A 23,482-nucleotide genomic window follows, 5' to 3' on the forward strand; every position below is an offset into this window, starting at 1 on the left:
TTTCTTTTACAGTGAATACATTAAGGTGTGGTATTGCCCCATTACACATCATCCAGACATGCATTCATATATTGCATGTTAACAATGAAAATATTGCAAATATTGTAAAGAGACTTTCAATTTCTATTTTTTTGGTCAAAAAGCACTGCAATTTTAGTTGTTTTCGCCCAACGTGGGGCTAGAACCCACGACCCTGAGATTAAGAGTCTCATGCGCTACCGACTGAGCAAGCCGGGCTCCTTTGTATGCCTATAGTTTTCTTCCCTATCCCTGCACTGCCGTTTTCCACAGATAGGATGTATTTTTTTGGTCAAAAAGCACTACAATTTTAGTTGTTTTCGCCCAACGTGGGGCTTGAACCCACGGCCCTGCGATTAAGAGTCTCATGCTCTACCGACTGAGCTAGCCGGGCTCCTTTGGATGCCTATAGTTTTCTTCCCTATCCCTGCACAGCCGCTTTCCACAGATAGGATGCTGTGTAATCATAGGCTCTGGTGGAGTTTGGAAAGAAAATACACATCAGCCAGAGGCAGAAATAGTCTAAGAAAGTATCAAACACAATTACCAGTCAATATCAGAACGCATTGAAGAATATCAGGAAATAGCCGATTAAACCTGTGTGGAAAAAAGTCTTATTTGTGTTTTCTCCACTTTATTTTATAGTAAGATGATACATACTTTTTCTTTTACAGTGAATACATTAAGGTGTGGTATTGCCCCATTACACATCATCCAGACATGCATTCATATATTGCATGTTAACAATCAAAATATTGCAAATATTGTAAAGAGACTTTCAATTTCTATTTTTTTGGTCAAAAAGCACTAAAATTTTAGTTGTTTTCGCCCAACGTGGGGCTCGAACCCACGACCCTGAGATTAAGAGTCTCATGCGCTACCGACTGAGCAAGCCGGGCTCCTTTGAATGCCCATAGTTTTCTTCCCTATCCCTGCACTGCCGGTTTCCACAGATAGGATGCTGTGTAATCATAGGCTCTGGTGGAGTTTGGAAAGAAAATACACATCAGCCAGAGGCAGAAATAGTCTAAGAAAGTATCAAACACAATTACCAGTCAATATCAGAACGCATTGAAGAATATCAGGAAATAGCCGATTAAACCTGTGTGGAAAAAAGTCTTATTTGTGTTTTCTCCACTTTATTTTATAGTAAGATGATACATACTTTTTCTTTTACAGTGAATACATTAAGGTGTGGTATTGCCCCATTACACATCATCCAGACATGCATTCATATATTGCATGTTAACAATGAAAATATTGCAAATATTGTAAAGAGACTTTCAATTTCTATTTTTTTGGTCAAAAAGCACTACAATTTTAGTTGTTTTCACCCAACGTGGGGCTAGAACCCACGACCCTGAGATTAAGAGTCTCATGCGCTACCGACTGAGCAAGCCGGGCTCCTTTGGATGCCTATAGTTTTCTTCCCTATCCCTGCACTGCCGTTTTCCACAGATAGGATGTATTTTTTTGGTCAAAAAGCACTACAATTTTAGTTGTTTTCGCTCAACGTGGGGCTCGAACCCACAACCCTGAGATTAAGAGTCTCATGCTCTACCGACTGAGCTAGCCGGGCTCCTTTGGATGCCTATAGTTTTCTTCCCTATCCCTGCACTGCCGTTTTCCACAGATAGGATGCTGTGTAATCATAGGCTCTGGTGGAGTTTGGAAAGAAAATACACATCAGCCAGAGGTAGAAATAGTCTAAGAAAGTATCAAACACAATTACCAGTCAATATCAGAACGCATTGAAGAATATCAGGAAATAGCCGATTAAACCTGTGTGGAAAAAAGTCTTATTTGTGTTTTCTCCACTTTATTTTATAGTAAGATGATACATACTTTTTCTTTTACAGTGAATACATTAAGGTGTGGTATTGCCCCATTACACATCATCCAGACATGCATTCATATATTGCATGTTAACAATGAAAATATTGCAAATATTGTAAAGAGACTTTCAATTTCTATTTTTTTGGTCAAAAAGCACTAAAATTTTAGTTGTTTTCACCCAACGTGGGGCTCGAACCCACGACCCTGAGATTAAGAGTCTCATGCTCTACCGACTGAGCTAGCCGGGCTCCTTTGGCTGCTTATAGTTTTCTTCCCTATCCCTGCAATGCCGTTTTCCACAGATAGGATGTATTTTTTTGGTCAAAAAGCACTACAATTTTAGTTGTTTTCGCTCAACGTGGGGCTCGAACCCACAACCCTGAGATTAAGAGTCTCATGCTCTACCGACTGAGCTAGCCGGGCTCCTTTGGATGCCTATAGTTTTCTTCCCTATCCCTGCACTGCCGCTTTCCACAGATAGGATGCTGTGTAATCATAGGCTCTGGTGGAGTTTGGAAAGAAAATACACATCAGCCAGAGGCAGAAATAGTCTAAGAAAGTATCAAACACAATTACCAGTCAATATCAGAACGCATTGAAGAATATCAGGAAATAGCCGATTAAACCTGTGTGGAAAAAAGTCTTATTTGTGTTTTCTCCACTTTATTTTATAGTAAGATGATACATACTTTTTCTTTTACAGTGAATACATTAAGGTGTGGTATTGCCCCATTACACATCATCCAGACATGCATTCATATATTGCATGTTAACAATCAAAATATTGCAAATATTGTAAAGAGACTTTCAATTTCTATTTTTTTGGTCAAAAAGCACGAAAATTTTAGTTGTTTTCGCCATATTGGGGCTCGAACCCACGACCCTGAGATTAAGAGTCTCATGCTCTACCAATTGAGCTAGCCGGGCTCCTTTGGATGCCTATAGTTTTCTTCCCTATCCCTGCACTGCCGTTTTCCACAGATAGGATGCTGTGTAATCATAGGCTCTGGTGGAGTTTGGAAAGAAAATACACATCAGCCAGAGGTAGAAATAGTCTAAGAAAGTATCAAACACAATTACCAGTCAATATCAGAACGCATTGAAGAATATCAGGAAATAGCCGATTAAACCTGTGTGGAAAAAAGTCTTATTTGTGTTTTCTCCACTTTATTTTATAGTAAGATGATACATACTTTTTCTTTTACAGTGAATACATTAAGGTGTGGTATTGCCCCTTTACACATCATCCAGACATGCATTCATATATTGCATGTTAACAATCAAAATATTGCAAATATTGTAAAGAGACTTTCAATTTCTATTTTTTTGGTCAAAAAGCACTAAAATTTTAGTTGTTTTCGCCCAACGTGGGGCTCGAACCCACGACCCTGAGATTAAGAGTCTCATGCGCTACCGACTGAGCAAGCCGGGCTCCTTTGGTTGCCCATAGTTTTCTTCCCTATCCCTGCACTGCCGGTTTCCACAGATAGGATGTATTTTTTTGGTCAAAAAGCACTACAATTTTAGTTGTTTTCGCCCAACGTGGGGCTCGAACCCACGACCCTGAGATTAAGAGTCTCATGCTCTACCGACTGAGCAAGCCAGGCTCCTTTGGATGCCCATAGTTTTCTTCCCTATCCCTGCACTGCCGGTTTCCACAGATAGGATGTATTTTTTTGGTCAAAAAGCACTAAAATTTTAGTTGTTTTCGCCCAATGTGGGGCTCGAACCCACGACCCTGAGATTAAGAGTCTCATGCTCTACCAATTGAGCTAGCCGGGCTCCTTAGGATGCCTATAGTTTTCTTCCCTATCGCTGCACTGCCGTTTTCCACAGATAGGATGCTGTGTAATCATAGGCTCTGGTGGAGTTTGGAAAGAAAATACACATCAGCCAGAGGTAGAAATAGTCTAAGAAAGTATCAAACACAATTACCAGTCAATATCAGAACGCATTGAAGAATATCAGGAAATAGCCGATTAAACCTGTGTGGAAAAAAGTCTTATTTGTGTTTTCTCCACTTTATTTTATAGTAAGATGATACATACTTTTTCTTTTACAGTGAATACATTAAGGTGTGGTATTGACCCATTACACATCATCCAGACATGCATTCATATATTGTATTTTAACAATCAAAATATTGCAAATATTGTAAAGAGACTTTCAATTTCTATTTTTTTGGTCAAAAAGCACTAAAATTTTAGTTGTTTTTGCCCAACATGGGGCTCAAACCCACGACGCTGAGATTAAGAGTCTCATGCTCTACCGACTGAGCTAGTCGGGCTCCTTTGGATGCCTATAGTTTTCTTCCCTATCCCTGCACTGCCGCTTTCCACAGATAGGATGCTGTGTAATCATAGGCTCTGGTGGAGTTTGGAAAGAAAATACACATCAGCCAGAGGCAGAAATAGTCTAAGAAAGTATCAAACACAATTACCAGTCAATATCAGAACGCATTGAAGAATATCAGGAAATAGCCGATTAAACCTGTGTGGAAAAAAGTCTTATTTGTGTTTTCTCCACTTTATTTTATAGTAAGATGATACATACTTTTTCTTTTACAGTGAATACATTAAGGTGTGGTATTGCCCCATTACACATCATCCAGACATGCATTCATATATTGCATGTTAACAATGAAAATATTGCAAATATTGTAAAGAGACTTTCAATTTCTATTTTTTTGGTCAAAAAGCACTAAAATTTTAGTTGTTTTCACCCAACGTGGGGCTCGAACCCACGACCCTGAGATTAAGAGTCTCATGCTCTACCGACTGAGCTAGCCGGGCTCCTTTGGCTGCTTATAGTTTTCTTCCCTATCCCTGCAATGCCGTTTTCCACAGATAGGATGTATTTTTTTGGTCAAAAAGCACTACAATTTTAGTTGTTTTCGCTCAACGTGGGGCTCGAACCCACAACCCTGAGATTAAGAGTCTCATGCTCTACCGACTGAGCTAGCCGGGCTCCTTTGGATGCCTATAGTTTTCTTCCCTATCCCTGCACTGCCGCTTTCCACAGATAGGATGCTGTGTAATCATAGGCTCTGGTGGAGTTTGGAAAGAAAATACACATCAGCCAGAGGCAGAAATAGTCTAAGAAAGTATCAAACACAATTACCAGTCAATATCAGAACGCATTGAAGAATATCAGGAAATAGCCGATTAAACCTGTGTGGAAAAAAGTCTTATTTGTGTTTTCTCCACTTTATTTTATAGTAAGATGATACATACTTTTTCTTTTACAGTGAATACATTAAGGTGTGGTATTGCCCCATTACACATCATCCAGACATGCATTCATATATTGCATGTTAACAATCAAAATATTGCAAATATTGTAAAGAGACTTTCAATTTCTATTTTTTTGGTCAAAAAGCACGAAAATTTTAGTTGTTTTCGCCATATTGGGGCTCGAACCCACGACCCTGAGATTAAGAGTCTCATGCTCTACCAATTGAGCTAGCCGGGCTCCTTTGGATGCCTATAGTTTTCTTCCCTATCCCTGCACTGCCGTTTTCCACAGATAGGATGCTGTGTAATCATAGGCTCTGGTGGAGTTTGGAAAGAAAATACACATCAGCCAGAGGTAGAAATAGTCTAAGAAAGTATCAAACACAATTACCAGTCAATATCAGAACGCATTGAAGAATATCAGGAAATAGCCGATTAAACCTGTGTGGAAAAAAGTCTTATTTGTGTTTTCTCCACTTTATTTTATAGTAAGATGATACATACTTTTTCTTTTACAGTGAATACATTAAGGTGTGGTATTGCCCCATTACACATCATCCAGACATGCATTCATATATTGCATGTTAACAATGAAAATATTGCAAATATTGTAAAGAGACTTTCAATTTCTATTTTTTTGGTCAAAAAGCACTAAAATTTTAGTTGTTTTCACCCAACGTGGGGCTCGAACCCACGACCCTGAGATTAAGAGTCTCATGCTCTACCGACTGAGCTAGTCGGGCTCCTTTGGATGCCTATAGTTTTCTTCCCTATCCCTGCACTGCCGCTTTCCACAGATAGGATGCTGTGTAATCATAGGCTCTGGTGGAGTTTGGAAAGAAAATACACATCAGCCAGAGGCAGAAATAGTCTAAGAAAGTATCAAACACAATCACCAGTCAATATCAGAACGCATTGAAGAATATCAGGAAATAGCCGATTAAACCTGTGTGGAAAAAAGTCTTATTTGTGTTTTCTCCACTTTATTTTATAGTAAGATGATACATACTTTTTCTTTTACAGTGAATACATTAAGGTGTGGTATTGCCCCTTTACACATCATCCAGACATGCATTCATATATTGCATGTTAACAATCAAAATATTGCAAATATTGTAAAGAGACTTTCAATTTCTATTTTTTTGGTCAAAAAGCACTAAAATTTTAGTTGTTTTCGCCCAACGTGGGGCTCGAACCCACGACCCTGAGATTAAGAGTCTCATGCGCTACCGACTGAGCAAGCCGGGCTCCTTTGGTTGCCCATAGTTTTCTTCCCTATCCCTGCACTGCCGGTTTCCACAGATAGGATGTATTTTTTTGGTCAAAAAGCACTACAATTTTAGTTGTTTTCGCCCAACGTGGGGCTCGAACCCACGACCCTGAGATTAAGAGTCTCATGCTCTACCGACTGAGCAAGCCAGGCTCCTTTGGATGCCCATAGTTTTCTTCCCTATCCCTGCACTGCCGGTTTCCACAGATAGGATGTATTTTTTTGGTCAAAAAGCACTAAAATTTTAGTTGTTTTCGCCCAATGTGGGGCTCGAACCCACGACCCTGAGATTAAGAGTCTCATGCTCTACCGACTGAGCTAGCCGGGCTCCTTTGGATGCCTATAGTTTTCTTCCCTATCCCTGCACTGCCGTTTTCCACAGATAGGATGCTGTGTAATCATAGGCTCTGGTGGAGTTTGGAAAGAAAATACACATCAGCCAGAGGCAGAAATAGTCTAAGAAAGTATCAAACACAATTACCAGTCAATATCAGAACGCATTGAAGAATATCAGGAAATAGCCGATTTAACCTGTGTGGAAAAAAGTCTTATTTGTGTTTTCTCCACTTTATTTTATAGTAAGATGATACATACTTTTTCTTTTACAGTGAATACATTAAGGTGTGGTATTGCCCCATTACACATCATCCAGACATGCATTCATATATTGCATGTTAACAATCAAAATATTGCAAATATTGTAAAGAGACTTTCAATTTCTATTTTTTTGGTCAAAAAGCACTAAAATTTTAGTTGTTTTCGCCCAACGTGGGGCTCGAACCCACGCCCCTGAGATTAAGAGTGTCATGCGCTACCGACTGAGCAAGCCGGGCTCCTTTGGATGCCCATAGTTTTCTTCCCTATCCCTGCACTGCCGGTTTCCACAGATAGGATGTATTTTTTTGGTCAAAAAGCACTACAATTTTAGTTGTTTTCGCTCAACGTGGGGCTCAAACCCACGACCCTGAAATTAAGAGTCTCATGCTCTACCGACTGAGCTAGCCGGGCTCCTTTGGATGCCTATAGTTTTCTTCCCTATCCCTGCACTGCTGCTTTCCACAGATAGGATGCTGTGTAATCATAGGCTCTGGTGGAGTTTGGAAAGAAAATACACATCAGCCAGAGGCAGAAATAGTCTAAGAAAGTATCAAACACAATTACCAGTCAATATCAGAACGCATTGAAGAATATCAGGAAATAGCCGATTTAACCTGTGTGGAAAAAAGTCTTATTTGTGTTTTCTCCACTTTATTTTATAGTAAGATGATACATACTTTTTCTTTTACAGTGAATACATTAAGGTGTGGTATTGCCCCTTTACACATCATCCAGACATGCATTCATATATTGCATGTTAACAATCAAAATATTGCAAATATTGTAAAGAGACTTTCAATTTCTATTTTTTTGGTCAAAAAGCACTAAAATTTTAGTTGTTTTCGCCCAACGTGGGGCTCGAACCCACGACCCTGAGATTAAGAGTCTCATGCTCTACCAACTGAGCTAGCCGGGCTCCTTTGGATGCCTATAGTTTTCTTCCCTATCCCTGCACTGCCGTTTTCCACAGATAGGATGCTGTGTAATCATAGGCTCTGGTGGAGTTTGGAAAGAAAATACACATCAGCCAGAGGCAGAAATAGTCTAAGAAAGTATCAAACACAATTACCAGTCAATATCAGAACGCAATGAAGAATATCAGGAAATAGCCGATTAAACCTGTGTGGAAAAAAGTTTTATTTGTGTTTTCTCCACTTTATTTTATAGTAAGATGATACATACTTTTTCTTTTACAGTGAATACATTAAGGTGTGGTATTGCCCCATTACACATCATCCAGACATGCATTCATATATTGCATGTTAACAATCAAAATATTGCAAATATTGTAAAGAGACTTTCAATTTCTATTTTTTTGGTCAAAAAGCACTAAAATTTTAGTTGTTTTCGCCCAACGTGGGGCTCGAACCCACGACCCTGAGATTAAGAGTCTCATGCACTACCGACTGAGCAAGCCGGGCTCCTTTGGATGCCCATAGTTTTCTTCCCTATCCCTGCACTGCCGGTTTCCACAGATAGGATGTATTTTTTTGGTCAAAATGCACTACAATTTTAGTTGTTTTCGCCCAACGTGGGGCTCGAACCCACAACCCTGAGATTAAGAGTCTCATGCTCTACCGACTGAGCTAGCCGGGCTCCTTTAGATGCCTATAGTTTTCTTCCCTATCCCTGCACTGCCGTTTTCCACAGATAGGATGTATTTTTTTGGTCAAAAAGTACTACAATTTTAGTTGTTTTCGCCCAACGTGGGGCTCGAACCCACGACCCTGAGATTAAGAGTCTCATGCTCTACCGACTGAGCTAGCCGGGCTCCTTTGGATGCCTATAGTTTTCTTCCCTATTCCTGCACTGCCGTTTTCCACAGATAGGATGCTGTGTAATCATAGGCTCTGGTGGAGTTTGGAAAGAAAATACACATCAGCCAGAGGCAAAAATAGTCTAAGAAAGTATCAAACACAATTACCAGTCAACATCAGAACGCATTGAAGAATATCAGGAAATAGCCGATTAAACCTGTGTGGAAAAAAGTCTTATTTGTGTTTTCTCCACTTTATTTTATAGTAAGATGATACATACTTTTTCTTTTACAGTGAATACATTAAGGTGTGGTATTGCCCCATTACACATCATCCAGACATGCATTCATATATTGCATGTTAACAATGAAAATATTGCAAATATTGTAAAGAGACTTTCAATTTCTATTTTTTTGGTCAAAAAGCACTACAATTTTAGTTGTTTTCACCCAACGTGGGGCTAGAACCCACGACCCTGAGATTAAGAGTCTCATGCGCTACCGACTGAGCAAGCCGGGCTCCTTTGGATGCCTATAGTTTTCTTCCCTATCCTTGCACTGCCGTTTTCCACAGATAGGATGTATTTTTTTGGTCAAAAAGCACTACAATTTTAGTTGTTTTCGCTCAACGTGGGGCTCGAACCCACAACCCTGAGATTAAGAGTCTCATGCTCTACCGACTGAGCTAGCCGGGCTCCTTTGGATGCCTATAGTTTTCTTCCCTATCCCTGCACTGCCGTTTTCCACAGATAGGATGCTGTGTAATCATAGGCTCTGGTGGAGTTTGGAAAGAAAATACACATCAGCCAGAGGTAGAAATAGTCTAAGAAAGTATCAAACACAATTACCAGTCAATATCAGAACGCATTGAAGAATATCAGGAAATAGCTGATTAAACCTGTGTGGAAAAAAGTCTTATTTGTGTTTTCTCCACTTTATTTTATAGTAAGATGATACATACTTTTTCTTTTACAGTGAATACATTAAGGTGTGGTATTGACCCATTACACATCATCCAGACATGTATTCATATATTGTATTTTAACAATCAAAATATTGCAAATATTGTAAAGAGACTTTCAATTTCTATTTTTTTGGTCAAAAAGCACTAAAATTTTAGTTGTTTTTGCCCAACATGGGGCTCAAACCCACGACGCTGAGATTAAGAGTCTCATGCTCTACCGACTGAGCTAGTCGGGCTCCTTTGGATGCCTATAGTTTTCTTCCCTATCCCTGCACTGCCGTTTTCCACAGATAGGATGCTGTGTAATCATAGGCTCTGGTGGAGTTTGGAAAGAAAATACACATCAGCCAGAGGCAGAAATAGTCTAAGAAAGTATCAAACACAATTACCAGTCAATATCAGAACGCATTGAAGAATATCAGGATATAGCCGATTAAACCTGTGTGGAAAAAAGTCTTATTTGTGTTTTCTCCACTTTATTTTATAGTAAGATGATACATACTTTTTCTTTTACAGTGAATACATTAAGGTGTGGTATTGCCCCATTACACATCATCCAGACATGCATTCATATATTGCATGTTAACAATGAAAATATTGCAAATATTGTAAAGAGACTTTCAATTTCTATTTTTTTGGTCAAAAAGCACTAAAATTTTAGTTGTTTTCACCCAACGTGGGGCTCGAACCCACGACCCTGAGATTAAGAGTCTCATGCTCTACCGACTGAGCTAGCCGGGCTCCTTTGGCTGCTTATAGTTTTCTTCCCTATCCCTGCAATGCCGTTTTCCACAGATAGGATGTATTTTTTTGGTCAAAAAGCACTACAATTTTAGTTGTTTTCGCTCAACGTGGGGCTCGAACCCACAACCCTGAGATTAAGAGTCTCATGCTCTACCGACTGAGCTAGCCGGGCTCCTTTGGATGCCTATAGTTTTCTTCCCTATCCCTGCACTGCCGCTTTCCACAGATAGGATGCTGTGTAATCATAGGCTCTGGTGGAGTTTGGAAAGAAAATACACATCAGCCAGAGGCAGAAATAGTCTAAGAAAGTATCAAACACAATTACCAGTCAATATCAGAACGCATTGAAGAATATCAGGAAATAGCCGATTAAACCTTTGTGGAAAAAAGTCTTATTTGTGTTTTCTCCACTTTATTTTATAGTAAGATGATACATACTTTTTCTTTTACAGTGAATACATTAAGGTGTGGTATTGCCCCATTACACATCATCCAGACATGCATTCATATATTGCATGTTAACAATCAAAATATTGCAAATATTGTAAAGAGACTTTCAATTTCTATTTTTTTGGTCAAAAAGCACGAAAATTTTAGTTGTTTTTGCCATATTGGGGCTCGAACCCACGACCCTGAGATTAAGAGTCTCATGCTCTACCAATTGAGCTAGCCGGGCTCCTTAGGATGCCTATAGTTTTCTTCCCTATCCCTGCACTGCCGTTTTCCACAGATAGGATGCTGTGTAATCATAGGCTCTGGTGGAGTTTGGAAAGAAAATACACATCAGCCAGAGGTAGAAATAGTCTAAGAAAGTATCAAACACAATTACCAGTCAATATCAGAACGCATTGAAGAATATCAGGAAATAGCCGATTAAACCTGTGTGGAAAAAAGTCTTATTTGTGTTTTCTCCACTTTATTTTATAGTAAGATGATACATACTTTTTCTTTTACAGTGAATACATTAAGGTGTGGTATTGACCCATTACACATCATCCAGACATGCATTCATATATTGTATTTTAACAATCAAAATATTGCAAATATTGTAAAGAGACTTTCAATTTCTATTTTTTTGGTCAAAAAGCACTAAAATTTTAGTTGTTTTTGCCCAACATGGGGCTCAAACCCACGACGCTGAGATTAAGAGTCTCATGCTCTACCGACTGAGCTAGTCGGGCTCCTTTGGATGCCTATAGTTTTCTTCCCTATCCCTGCACTGCCGCTTTCCACAGATAGGATGCTGTGTAATCATAGGCTCTGGTGGAGTTTGGAAAGAAAATACACATCAGCCAGAGGCAGAAATAGTCTAAGAAAGTATCAAACACAATTACCAGTCAATATCAGAACGCATTGAAGAATATCAGGAAATAGCCGATTAAACCTGTGTGGAAAAAAGTCTTATTTGTGTTTTCTCCACTTTATTTTATAGTAAGATGATACATACTTTTTCTTTTACAGTGAATACATTAAGGTGTGGTATTGCCCCATTACACATCATCCAGACATGCATTCATATATTGCATGTTAACAATGAAAATATTGCAAATATTGTAAAGAGACTTTCAATTTCTATTTTTTTGGTCAAAAAGCACTAAAATTTTAGTTGTTTTCACCCAAAGTGGGGCTCGAACCCACGACCCTGAGATTAAGAGTCTCATGCGCTACCCACTGAGCAAGCCGGGCTCCTTTGGTTGCCCATAGTTTTCTTCCCTATCCCTGCACTGCCGGTTTCCACAGATAGGATGTATTTTTTTGGTCAAAAAGCACTACAATTTTAGTTGTTTTCGCCCAACGTGGGGCTCGAACCCACGACGCTGAGATTAAGAGTCTCATGCTCTACCGACTGAGCTAGCCGGGCTCCTTTGGATGCCTATAGTTTTCTTCCCTATCCCTGCACTGCCGTTTTCCACAGATAGGATGTATTTTTTTGGTCAAAAAGCACTACAATTTTAGTTGTTTTCGCCCAACGTGGGGTTCGAACCCACGACCCTGAGATTAAGAGTCTCATGCTCTACCGACTGAGGTAGCCGGGCTCCTTTGGATGCCTATAGTTTTCTTCCCTATCCCTGCACTGCCGCTTTCCACAGATAGGATGCTGTGTAATCATAGGCTCTGGTGGAGTTTGGAAAGAAAATACACATCAGCCAGAGGCAGAAATAGTCTAAGAAAGTATCAAACACAATTACCAGTCAATATCAGAACGCATTGAAGAATATCAGGAAATAGCCGATTAAACCTGTGTGGAAAAAAGTCTTATTTGTGTTTTCTCCACTTTATTTTATAGTAAGATGATACATACTTTTTCTTTTACAGTGAATACATTAAGGTGTGGTATTGCCCCTTTACACATCATCCAGACCTGCATTCATATATTGCATGTTAACAATCAAAATATTGCAAATATTGTAAAGAGACTTTCAATTTCTATTTTTTTGGTCAAAAAGCACTACAATTTTAGTTGTTTTCGCCCAACGTGAGGCTCGAACCCACGACCCTGAGATTAAGAGTCTCATGCGCTACCGACTGAGCAAGCCGGGCTCCTTTTGATGCCCATAGTTTTCTTCCCTATCCCTGCACTGCCGTTTTCCACAGATACGATGTATTTTTTTGGTCAAAAAGCACTACAATTTTAGTTGTTTTCGCCCAACGTGGGGCTCGAACCCACGACCCTGAGATTTAGAGTCTCATGCTCTACCGACTGAGCTAGCCGGGCTCCTTTGGATGCCTATAGTTTTCTTCCCTATCCCTGCACAGCCGCTTTCCACAGATAGGATGCTGTGTAATCATAGGCTCTGGTGGAGTTTGGAAAGAAAATACACATCAGCCAGAGGCAGAAATAGTCTAAGAAAGTATCAAACACAATTACCAGTCAATATCAGAACGCATTGAAGAATATCAGGAAATAGCCGATTAAACCTGTGTGGAAAAAAGTCTTATTTGTGTTTTCTCCACTTTATTTTATAGTAAGATGATACATACTTTTTGTTTTACAGTGAATACATTAAGGTGTGGTATTGACCCATTACACATCATCCAGAAATGCATTCATATATTGCATTTTAACAATCAAAATATTGCAAATATTGTAAAGAGACTTTCAATTTCTATTTTTTTGGTCAAAAAGCACTAAAATTTTAGTTGTTTTCGCCCAACATGGGGCTCGAACCCACGACGCTGAGATTAAGAGTCTCATGCTCTACCGACTGAGCTAGCCGGGCTCATTTGGATGCCTATAGTTTTCTTCCCTATCCCTGCACTGCCGTTTTCCACAGATAGGATGCTGTGTAATCATAGGCTCTGGTGGAGTTTGGAAAGAAAATACACATCAGCCAGAGGCAGAAATAGTCTAAGAAAGTATCAAACACAATTACCAGTCAATATCAGAACGCATTGAAGAATATCAGGATATAGCCGATTAAACCTGTGTGGAAAAAAGTCTTATTTGTGTTTTCTCCACTTTATTTTATAGTAAAATGATACATACTTTTTCTTTTACAGTGAATACATTAAGGTGTGGTATTGCCCCATTACACATCATCCAGACATGCATTCATATATTGCATGTTAACAATGAAAATATTGCAAATATTGTAAAGAGACTTTCAATTTCTATTTTTTTGGTCAAAAAGCACTAAAATTTTAGTTGTTTTCGCCCAACGTGGGGCTCGAACCCACGACCCTGAGATTAAGAGTCTCATGCTCTACCAACTGAGCTAGCCGGGCTCCTTTGGATGCCTATAGTTTTCTTCCCTATCCCTGCACTGCCGTTTTCCACAGATAGGATGCTGTGTAATCATAGGCTCTGGTGGAGTTTGGAAAGAAAATACACATCAGCCAGAGGCAGAAATAGTCTAAGAAAGTATCAAACACAATTACCAGTCAATATCAGAACGCATTGAAGAATATCAGGAAATAGCCGATTAAACCTGTGTGGAAAAAAGTCTTATTTGTGTTTTCTCCACTTTATTTTATAGTAAGATGATACATACTTTTTCTTTTACAGTGAATACATTAAGGTGTGGTATTGCCCCATTACACATCATCCAGACATGCATTCATATATTGCATGTTAACAATGAAAATATTGCAAATATTGTAAAGAGATTTTCAATTTCTATTTTTTTGGTCAAAAAGCACTAAAATTTTAGTTGTTTTCGCCCAACGTTTTCTTCCCTATCCCTGCACTGCCGCTTTACACAGATAGGATGTATTTTTTTGGTCAAAAAGCACTACAAGTTTAGTTGTTTTCGCCCAACGTTGGGCTCGAACCCACGACCCTGAGATTAAGAGTCTCATGCTCTACCGACTCAGCTAGCCGGGCTCCTTTGGATGCCTATAGTTTTCTTCCCTATCCCTGCACTGCCGTTTTCCACAGATATGATGCTGTGTAATCATAGGCTCTGGTGGAGTTTGGAAAGAAAATACACATCAGCCAGAGGCAGAAATAATCTAAGAAAGTATCAAACACAATTACCAGTCAATATCAGAACACTTTGAAGAATATCAGGAAATAGCTGACTGAACCTGTGTGAAAAAAAGTCTTATTTGTGTTTTCTCCACTTTATTTTATAATAAGATGATACATACTTTTTCTTTTACAGTGAATACATTAAGGTATGGTATTGCCCCATTAAACATCATCCAGACATGCATTCATATATTGCATGTTAACAATGAAAATATTGCAAATATTGTGAAGAGACTTTCAATTTCTATTTTTTTGGTCAAAAAGCACTAAAATATTAATTGTTTTTGCCCAACATGGGGCTCGAACCCACGACCCTGAGATTAAGAGTCTCATGCTCTACCAACTGAGCTAGCAAGGCTCCTTTGGATGCTTATAGTTTTCTTCCCTATCCCTGCACTGCCGTTTTCCACAGATAGGATGCTGTGTAATCATAGGCTCTGGTGGAGTTTGGAAAGAAAATACACATCAGCCAGAGGCAGAAATAGTCTAAGAAAGTATCAAACACAATTACCAGTCAATATCAGAACGCATTGAAGAATATCAGGAAATAGCCGATTAAACCTGTGTGGAAAAAAGTCTTATTTGTGTTTTCTCCACTTTATTTTATAGTAAGATGATACCTACTTTTTCTTTTACGGTGAATACATTAAGGTGTGGTATTGCCCCATTACACATCATCCAGACATGCATTCATATATTGCATGTTAACAATGAAAATATTGCAAATATTGTAAAGAGACTTTCAATTTCAATTTTTTTGGTCAAAAAGCTCTAAAATTTTAGTTGTTTTCACCCAACGTGGGGCTCGAACCCACGACCCTGAGATTAAGAGTCTCATGCTCTACCGACTGAGCTAGCCGGGCTCCTTTGGATGCCTATAGTTTTCTTCCCTATCCCTGCAATGCCGTTTTCCACAGATAGGATGTATTTTTTTGGTCAAAAAGCACTAAAATTTGAGTTGTTTTCGCCCAACGTGGGGCTCAAACCCACGACCCTGAGATTAAGAGTCTCATGCTCTACCGACTGAGCTAGCCGGGCTCCTTTGGATGCCTATAGTTTTCTTCCCTATCCCTGCACTGCCGTTTTCCACAGATAGGATGCTGTGTAATCATAGGCTCTGGTGGAGTTTGGAAAGAAAATACACATCAGCCAGAGGCAGAAATAGTCTAAGAAAGTATCAAACACAATTACCAGTCAATATCAGAACGCATTGAAGAATATCAGGAAATAGCCGATTTAACCTGTGTGGAAAAAAGTCTTATTTGTGTTTTCTCCACTTTATTTTATAGTAAGATGATATATACTTTTTCTTTTACAGTGAATACATTAAGGTGTGGTATTGCCCCATTACACATCATCCAGACATGCATTCATATATTGCATGTTAACAATGAAAATATTGCAAATATTGTAAAGAGACTTTCAATTTCTATTTTTTTGGTCAAAAAGCACTAAAATTTTAGTTGTTTTCGCCCAACGTGGGGCTTGAACCCACGACCCTGAGATTAAGAGTCTCATGCGCTACCGACTGAGCAAGCCGGGCTCCTTTGGATGCCCATAGTTTTCTTCCCTATCCCTGCACTGCCGGTTTCCACAGATAGGATGTATTTTTTTGGTCAAAAAGCTCTACAATTTTAGTTGTTTTCGCCCAACGTGGGGCTCGAACCCACGACCCTGAAATTAAGAGTCTCATGGTCTACCGACTGAGCTAGCCGGGCTCCTTTGGATGCCTATAGTTTTCTTCCCTATCCCTGCACTGCCGCTTTCCACAGATAGGATGCTGTGTAATCATAGGCTCTGGTGGAGTTTGGAAAGAAAATACACATCAGCCAGAGGCAGAAATAGTCTAAGAAAGTATCAAACACAATTACCAGTCAATATCAGAACGCATTGAAGAATATCAGGAAATAGCCGATTAAACCTGTGTGGAAAAAAGTCTTATTTGTGTTTTCTCCACTTTATTTTATAGTAAGATGATACATACTTTTTCTTTTACAGTGAATACATTAAGGTGTGGTATTGCCCCTTTACACATCATCCAGACATGCATTCATATATTGCATGTTAACAATCAAAATATTGCAAATATTGTAAAGAGACTTTCAATTTCTATTTTTTTGGTCAAAAAGCACTAAAATTTTAGTTGTTTTCGCCCAACGTGGGGCTCGAACCCACGACCCTGAGATTAAGAGTCTCATGCGCTACCGACTGAGCAAGCCGGGCTCCTTTGGATGCCCATAGTTTTCTTCCCTATCCCTGCACTGCCGTTTTCCACAGATAGGATGTATTGTTTTGGTCAAAAAGCACTACAATTTTAGTTGTTTTCGCCCAACGTGGGGCTCGAACCCACGACCCTGAGATTAAGAGTCTCATGCTCTACCGACTGAGCTAGCTGGGCTCCTTTGGATGCCTATAGTTTTCTTCCCTATCCCTGCACAGCCGCTTTCCACAGATAGGATGCTGTGTAATCATAGGCTCTGGTGGAGTTTGGAAAGAAAATACACATCAGCCAGAGGCAGAAATAGTCTAAGAAAGTATCAAACACAATTACCAGTCAATATCAGAACACATTGAAGAATATCAGGAAATAGCCGATTAAACCTGTGTGGAAAAAAGTCTTATTTGTGTTTTCTCCACTTTATTTTATAGTAAGATGATACATACTTTTTCTTTTACAGTGAATACATTAAGGTGTGGTATTGCCCCATTACACATCATCCAGACATGCATTCATATATTGCATGTTAACAAGCATAATATTGCAAATATTGTAAAGAGACTTTCAATTTCTATTTTTTTGGTCAAAAAGCACTAAAATTTTAGTTGTTTTCGCCCAACGTTTTCTTCCCTATCCCTGCACTGCCGCTTTCCACAGATAGGATGTATTTTTTTGGTCAAAAAGCACTACAATTTTAGTTGTTTTCGCCCAACGTGGGGCTCGAACCCACGACCCTGAGATTAAGAGTCTCATGCTCTACCGACTGAGCTAGCCGGGCTCCTTTGGATGCCTATAGTTTTCTTCCATATCCCTGCACTGCCGTTTTCCACAGATAGGATGTATTTTTTTGGTCAAAAAGCACTACAATTTTAGTTGTTTTCGCCCAACGTGGGGCTCGAACCCACGACCCTGAGATTAAGAGTCTCATGCTCTACCGACTGAGCTAGCCGGGCTCCTTTGGATGTCTATAGTTTTCTTCCCTATCCCTGCACTGCCGTTTTCCACAGATAGGATGCTGTGTAATCATAGGCTCTGGTGGAGTTTGGAAAGAAAATACACATCAGCCAGAGGCAGAAATAGTCTAAGAAAGTATCAAACACAATTACCAGTCAATATCAGAACGCATTGAAGAATATCAGGAAATAGCCGATTAAACCTGTGTGGAAAAAAGTCTTATTTGTGTTTTCTCCACTTTATTTTATAGTAAGATGATACATACTTTTTCTTTTACAGTGAATACATTAAGGTGTGGTATTGCCCCTTTACACATCATCCAGACATGCATTCATATATTGCATGTTAACAATCAAAATATTGCAAATATTGTAAAGAGACTTTCAATTTCTATTTTTTTGGTCAAAAAGCACTAAAATTTTAGTTGTTTTCGCCCAACGTGGGGCTCGAACCCACGACCCTGAGATTAAGAGTCTCATGCGCTACCGACTGAGCATGCCGGGCTCCTTTGGATGCCCATAGTTTTCTTCCCTATCCCTGCACTGCCGTTTTCCACAGATAGGATGTATTTTTTTGGTCAAAAAGCACTACAATTTTAGTTGTTTTCGCCCAACGTGGGGCTCGAACCCACGACCCTGAGATTAAGAGTCTCATGCTCTACCGACTGAGCTAGCCGGGCTCCTTTGGATGCCTATAGTTTTCTTCCCTATCCCTGCACAGCCGCTTTCCACAGATAGGATGCTGTGTAATCATAGGCTCTGGTGGAGTTTGGAAAGAAAATACACATCAGCCAGAGGCAGAAATAGTCTAAGAAAGTATCAAACACAATTACCAGTCAATATCAGAACGCATTGAAGAATATCAGGAAATAGCCGATTAAACCTGTGTGGAAAAAAGTCTTATTTGTGTTTTCTCCACTTTATTTTATAGTAAGATGATACATACTTTTTCTTTTACAGTGAATACATTAAGGTGTGGTATTGCCCCATTACACATCATCCAGACATGCATTCATATATTGCATGTTAACAAGCAAAATATTGCAAATATTGTAAAGAGACTTTCAATTTCTATTTTTTTGGTCAAAAAGCACTAAAATTTTAGTTGTTTTCGCCCAACGTTTTCTTCCCTATCCCTGCACTGCCGCTTTCCACAGATAGGATGTATTTTTTTGGTCAAAAAGCACTACAATTTTAGTTGTTTTCGCCCAACGTGGGGCTCGAACCCACGACCCTGAGATTAAGAGTCTCATGCTCTACCGGCTGAGCTAGCCGGGCTCCTTTGGATGCCTATAGTTTTCTTCCCTATCCCTGCACTGCCGTTTTCCACAGATAGGATGCTGTGTAATCATAGGCTCTGGTGGAGTTTGGAAAGAAAATACACATCAGCCAGAGGCAGAAATAGTCTAAGAAAGTATCAAACACAATTACCAGTCAATATCAGAACGCATTGAAGAATATCAGGAAATAGCCGAATAAACCTGTGTGGAAAAAAGTCTTATTTGTGTTTTCTCCACTTTATTTTATAGTAAGATGATACATACTTTTTCTTTTACAGTGAATACATTAAGGTGTGGTATTGCCCCATTACACATCATCCAGACATGCATTCATATATTGCATGTTAACAATCAAAATATTGCAAATATTGTAAAGAGACTTTCAATTTCTATTTTTTTGGTCAAAAAGCACTAAAATGTTAGTTGTTTTCGCCGTTTTCTTCCCTATCCCTGCACTGCCGCTTTCCACAGATAGGATGTATTTTTTTGGTCAAAAAGCACTACAATTTTAGTTGTTTTCGCCCAAGGTGGGGCTTGAACCCACGACCCTGAGATTAAGAGTCTCATGCTCTACCTACTGAGCTAGCCAGGCTCCTTTGGATGCCTATAGTTTTCTTCCCTATCCCTGCACTGCCGCTTTCCACAGATAGGATGTATTTTTTTGGTCAAAAAGCACTACAATTTTAGTTGTTTTCGCCCAACGTGGGGTTCGAACCCACGACCCTGAGATTAAGAGTCTCATGCTCTACCGACTGAGCTAGCCGGGCTCCTTTGGATGCCTATAGTTTTCTTCCATATCCCTGCACTGCCGTTTTCCACAGATAGGATGTATTTTTTTGGTCAAAAAGCACTACAATTTTAGTTGTTTTCGCCCAACGTGGGGCTCGAACCCACGACCCTGAGATTAAGAGTCTCATGCTCTACCGACTGAGCTAGCCGGGCTCCTCTGGATGCCTATAGTTTTCTTCCCTATCCCTGCACTGCCGTTTTCCACAGATAGGAAGCTGTGTAATCATAGGCTCTGGTGGAGTTTGGAAAGAAAATACACATCAGCCAGAGGCAGAAATAGTCTAAGAAAGTATCAAACACAATTACCAGTCAATATCAGAACGCATTGAAGAATATCAGGAAATAGCCGAATAAACCTGTGTGGAAAAAAGTCTTATTTGTGTTTTCTCCACTTTATTTTATAGTAAGATGATACATACTTTTTCTTTTACAGTGAATACATTAAGGTGTGGTATTGCCCCTTTACACATCATCCAGACATGCATTCATATATTGCATGTTAACAATCAAAATATTGCAAATATTGTAAAGAGACTTTCAATTTCTATTTTTTTGGTCAAAAAGCACTAAAATTTTAGCTGTTTTCGCCCAACGTGGGGCTCGAACCCACGACCCTGAGATTAAGAGTCTCATGCGCTACCGACTGAGCAAGCCGGGCTCCTTTGGATGCCCATAGTTTTCTTCCCTATCCCTGCACTGCCGTTTTCCACAGATAGGATGTATTTTTTTGGTCAAAAAGCACTACAATTTTAGTTGTTTTCGCCCAACGTGGGGCTCGAACCCACGACCCTGAGATTAAGAGTCTCATGCTCTACCGACTGAGCTAGCCGGGCTCCTTTGGATGCCTATAGTTTTCTTCCCTATCCCTGCACAGCCGCTTTCCACAGATAGGATGCTGTGTAATCATAGGCTCTGGTGGAGTTTGGAAAGAAAATACACATCAGCCAGAGGCAGAAATAGTCTAAGAAAGTATCAAACACAATTACCAGTCAATATCAGAACGCTTTGAAGAATATGAGGAAATAGCTGACTGAACCTGTGTGAAAAAAAGTCTTATTTGTGTTTTTTCCACTTTATTTTATAATAAGATGATACATACTTTTTCTTTTACAGTGAATACATTAAGGTGTGGTATTGCCCCATTACACATCATCCAGACATGCATTCATATATTGCATGTTAACAATGAAAATATTGCAAATATTGTAAAGAGACTTTCAATTTCTATTTTATTGGTCAAAAAGAACTACGATTTTAGTTGTTTTCGCCCAACGTGGGGCTCGAACCCACGACCCTGAGATTAAGAGTGTCATGCGCTACCGACTGAGCAAGCCGGGCTCCTTTGGATGCCCATAGTTTTCTTCCCTATCCCTGCACTGCCAGTTTCCACAGATAGGATGTATTTTTTTGGTCAAAAAGCACTACAATTTTAGTTGTTTTCGCTCAACGTGGGGCTCGAACCCACGACCCTGAGATTAAGAGTCTCATGCTCTACCGACTGAGCTAGCCGGGCTCCTTTGGATGCCTATAGTTTTCTTCCCTATCCCTGCACTGCTGCTTTCCACAGATAGGATGCTGTGTAATCATAGGCTCTGGTGGAGTTTGGAAAGAAAATACACATCAGCCAGAGGCAGAAATAGTCTAAGAAAGTATCAAACACAATTACCAGTCAATATCAGAACGCATTGAAGAATATCAGGAAATAGCCGATTTAACCTGTGTGGAAAAAAGTCTTATTTGTGTTTTCTCCACTTTATTTTATAGTAAGATGATACATACTTTTTCTTTTACAGTGAATACATTAAGGTGTGGTATTGCCCCTTTACACATCATCCAGACATGCATTCATATATTGCATGTTAACAATCAAAATATTGCAAATATTGTAAAGAGACTTTCAATTTCTATTTTTTTGGTCAAAAAGCACTAAAATTTTAGTTGTTTTCGCCCAACGTGGGGCTCGAACCCACGACCCTGAGATTAAGAATCTCATGCTCTACCAACTGAGCTAGCCGGGCTCCTTTGGATGCCTATAGTTTTCTTCCCTATCCCTGCACTGCTGTTTTCCACAGATAGGATGCTGTGTAATCATAGGCTCTGGTGGAGTTTGGAAAGAAAATACACATCAGCCAGAGGCAGAAATAGTCTAAGAAAGTATCAAACACAATTACCAGTCAATATCAGAACGCAATGAAGAATATCAGGAAATAGCCGATTAAACCTGTGTGGAAAAAAGTTTTATTTGTGTTTTCTCCACTTTATTTTATAGTAAGATGATACATACTTTTTCTTTTACAGTGAATACATTAAGGTGTGGTATTGCCCCATTACACATCATCCAGACATGCATTCATATATTGCATGTTAACAATCAAAATATTGCAAATATTGTAAAGAGACTTTCAATTTCTATTTTTTTGGTCAAAAAGCACTAAAATTTTTGTTGTTTTCGCCCAACGTGGGGCTCGAACCCACGACCCTGAGATTAAGAGTCTCATGCGCTACCGACTGAGCAAGCCGGGCTCCTTTGGATGCCCATAGTTTTCTTCCCTATGCCTGCACTGCCGGTTTCCACAGATAGGATGTATTTTTTTGGTCAAATTGCACTACAATTTTAGTTGTTTTCGCCCAACATGGGGCTCGAACCCACGACCCTGAGATTAAGAGTCTCATGCTCTACCGACTGAGCTAGCCGGGCTTCACTGGATGCCTATAGTTTTCTTCCCTATCCCTGCATTGCCGTTTTCCACAGATAGGAAGCTGTGTAATCATAGGCTCTGGTGGAGTTTGGAAAGAAAATACACATCAGCCAGAGGCAGAAATAGTCTAAGAAAGTATCAAACACAATTACCAGTCAATATCAGAACGCATTGAAGAATATCAGGAAATAGCCGAATAAACCTGTGTGGAAAAAAGTCTTATTTGTGTTTTCTCCACTTTATTTTATAGTAAGAAGATACATACTTTTTCTTTTACAGTGAATACATTAAGGTGTGGTATTGCCCCATTACACATCATCCAGACATGCATTCATATATTGCATGTTAACAATGAAAATATTGCAAATATTGTAAAGAGACTTTCAATTTCTATTTTTTTGGTCAAAAAGCAGTACAATTTTAGTTGTTTTCGCCCAACGTGGGGCTCGAACCCACGACCCTGAGATTAAGAGTCTCATGCTCTACCGACTGAGCTAGCCGGGCTCCTTTGGATGCCTATAGTTTTCTTCCCTATCCCTGCACTGCCGCTTTCCACAGATAGGATGCTGTGTAATCATAGGCTCTGGTGGAGTTTGGAAAGAAAATACACATCAGCCAGAGGCAGAAATAGTCTAAGAAAGTATCAAACACAAT

The 23,482-nt window shown here is 39.5% G+C and overlaps 4 non-coding genes across 4 annotated transcripts; all 4 read right to left on the minus strand.

The window, feature by feature from the left end:
* Positions 1 to 7,797: 7,797 nt before the first annotated feature.
* On the minus strand, positions 7,798 to 7,870 carry TRNAK-CUU (transfer RNA lysine (anticodon CUU)). Its single transcript has one exon. It is a non-coding gene; the product is annotated as a tRNA-Lys (tRNA).
* Positions 7,871 to 14,071: 6,201 nt separating this feature from the next.
* TRNAK-CUU (transfer RNA lysine (anticodon CUU)) lies at positions 14,072 to 14,144 on the minus strand. Its single transcript has one exon. It is a non-coding gene; the product is annotated as a tRNA-Lys (tRNA).
* Positions 14,145 to 17,214: 3,070 nt separating this feature from the next.
* TRNAK-CUU (transfer RNA lysine (anticodon CUU)) lies at positions 17,215 to 17,287 on the minus strand. Its single transcript has one exon. It is a non-coding gene; the product is annotated as a tRNA-Lys (tRNA).
* Positions 17,288 to 20,034: 2,747 nt separating this feature from the next.
* On the minus strand, positions 20,035 to 20,107 carry TRNAK-CUU (transfer RNA lysine (anticodon CUU)). The gene has a single exon. It is a non-coding gene; the product is annotated as a tRNA-Lys (tRNA).
* Positions 20,108 to 23,482: the final 3,375 nt, after the last annotated feature.

Source organism: Ambystoma mexicanum, chromosome 4q (genome assembly GCF_040938575.1).
Source record: "Ambystoma mexicanum isolate Mex_15411 chromosome 4q, UKY_AmexF1_1, whole genome shotgun sequence".
NCBI lineage: Eukaryota > Metazoa > Chordata > Amphibia > Caudata > Ambystomatidae > Ambystoma > Ambystoma mexicanum.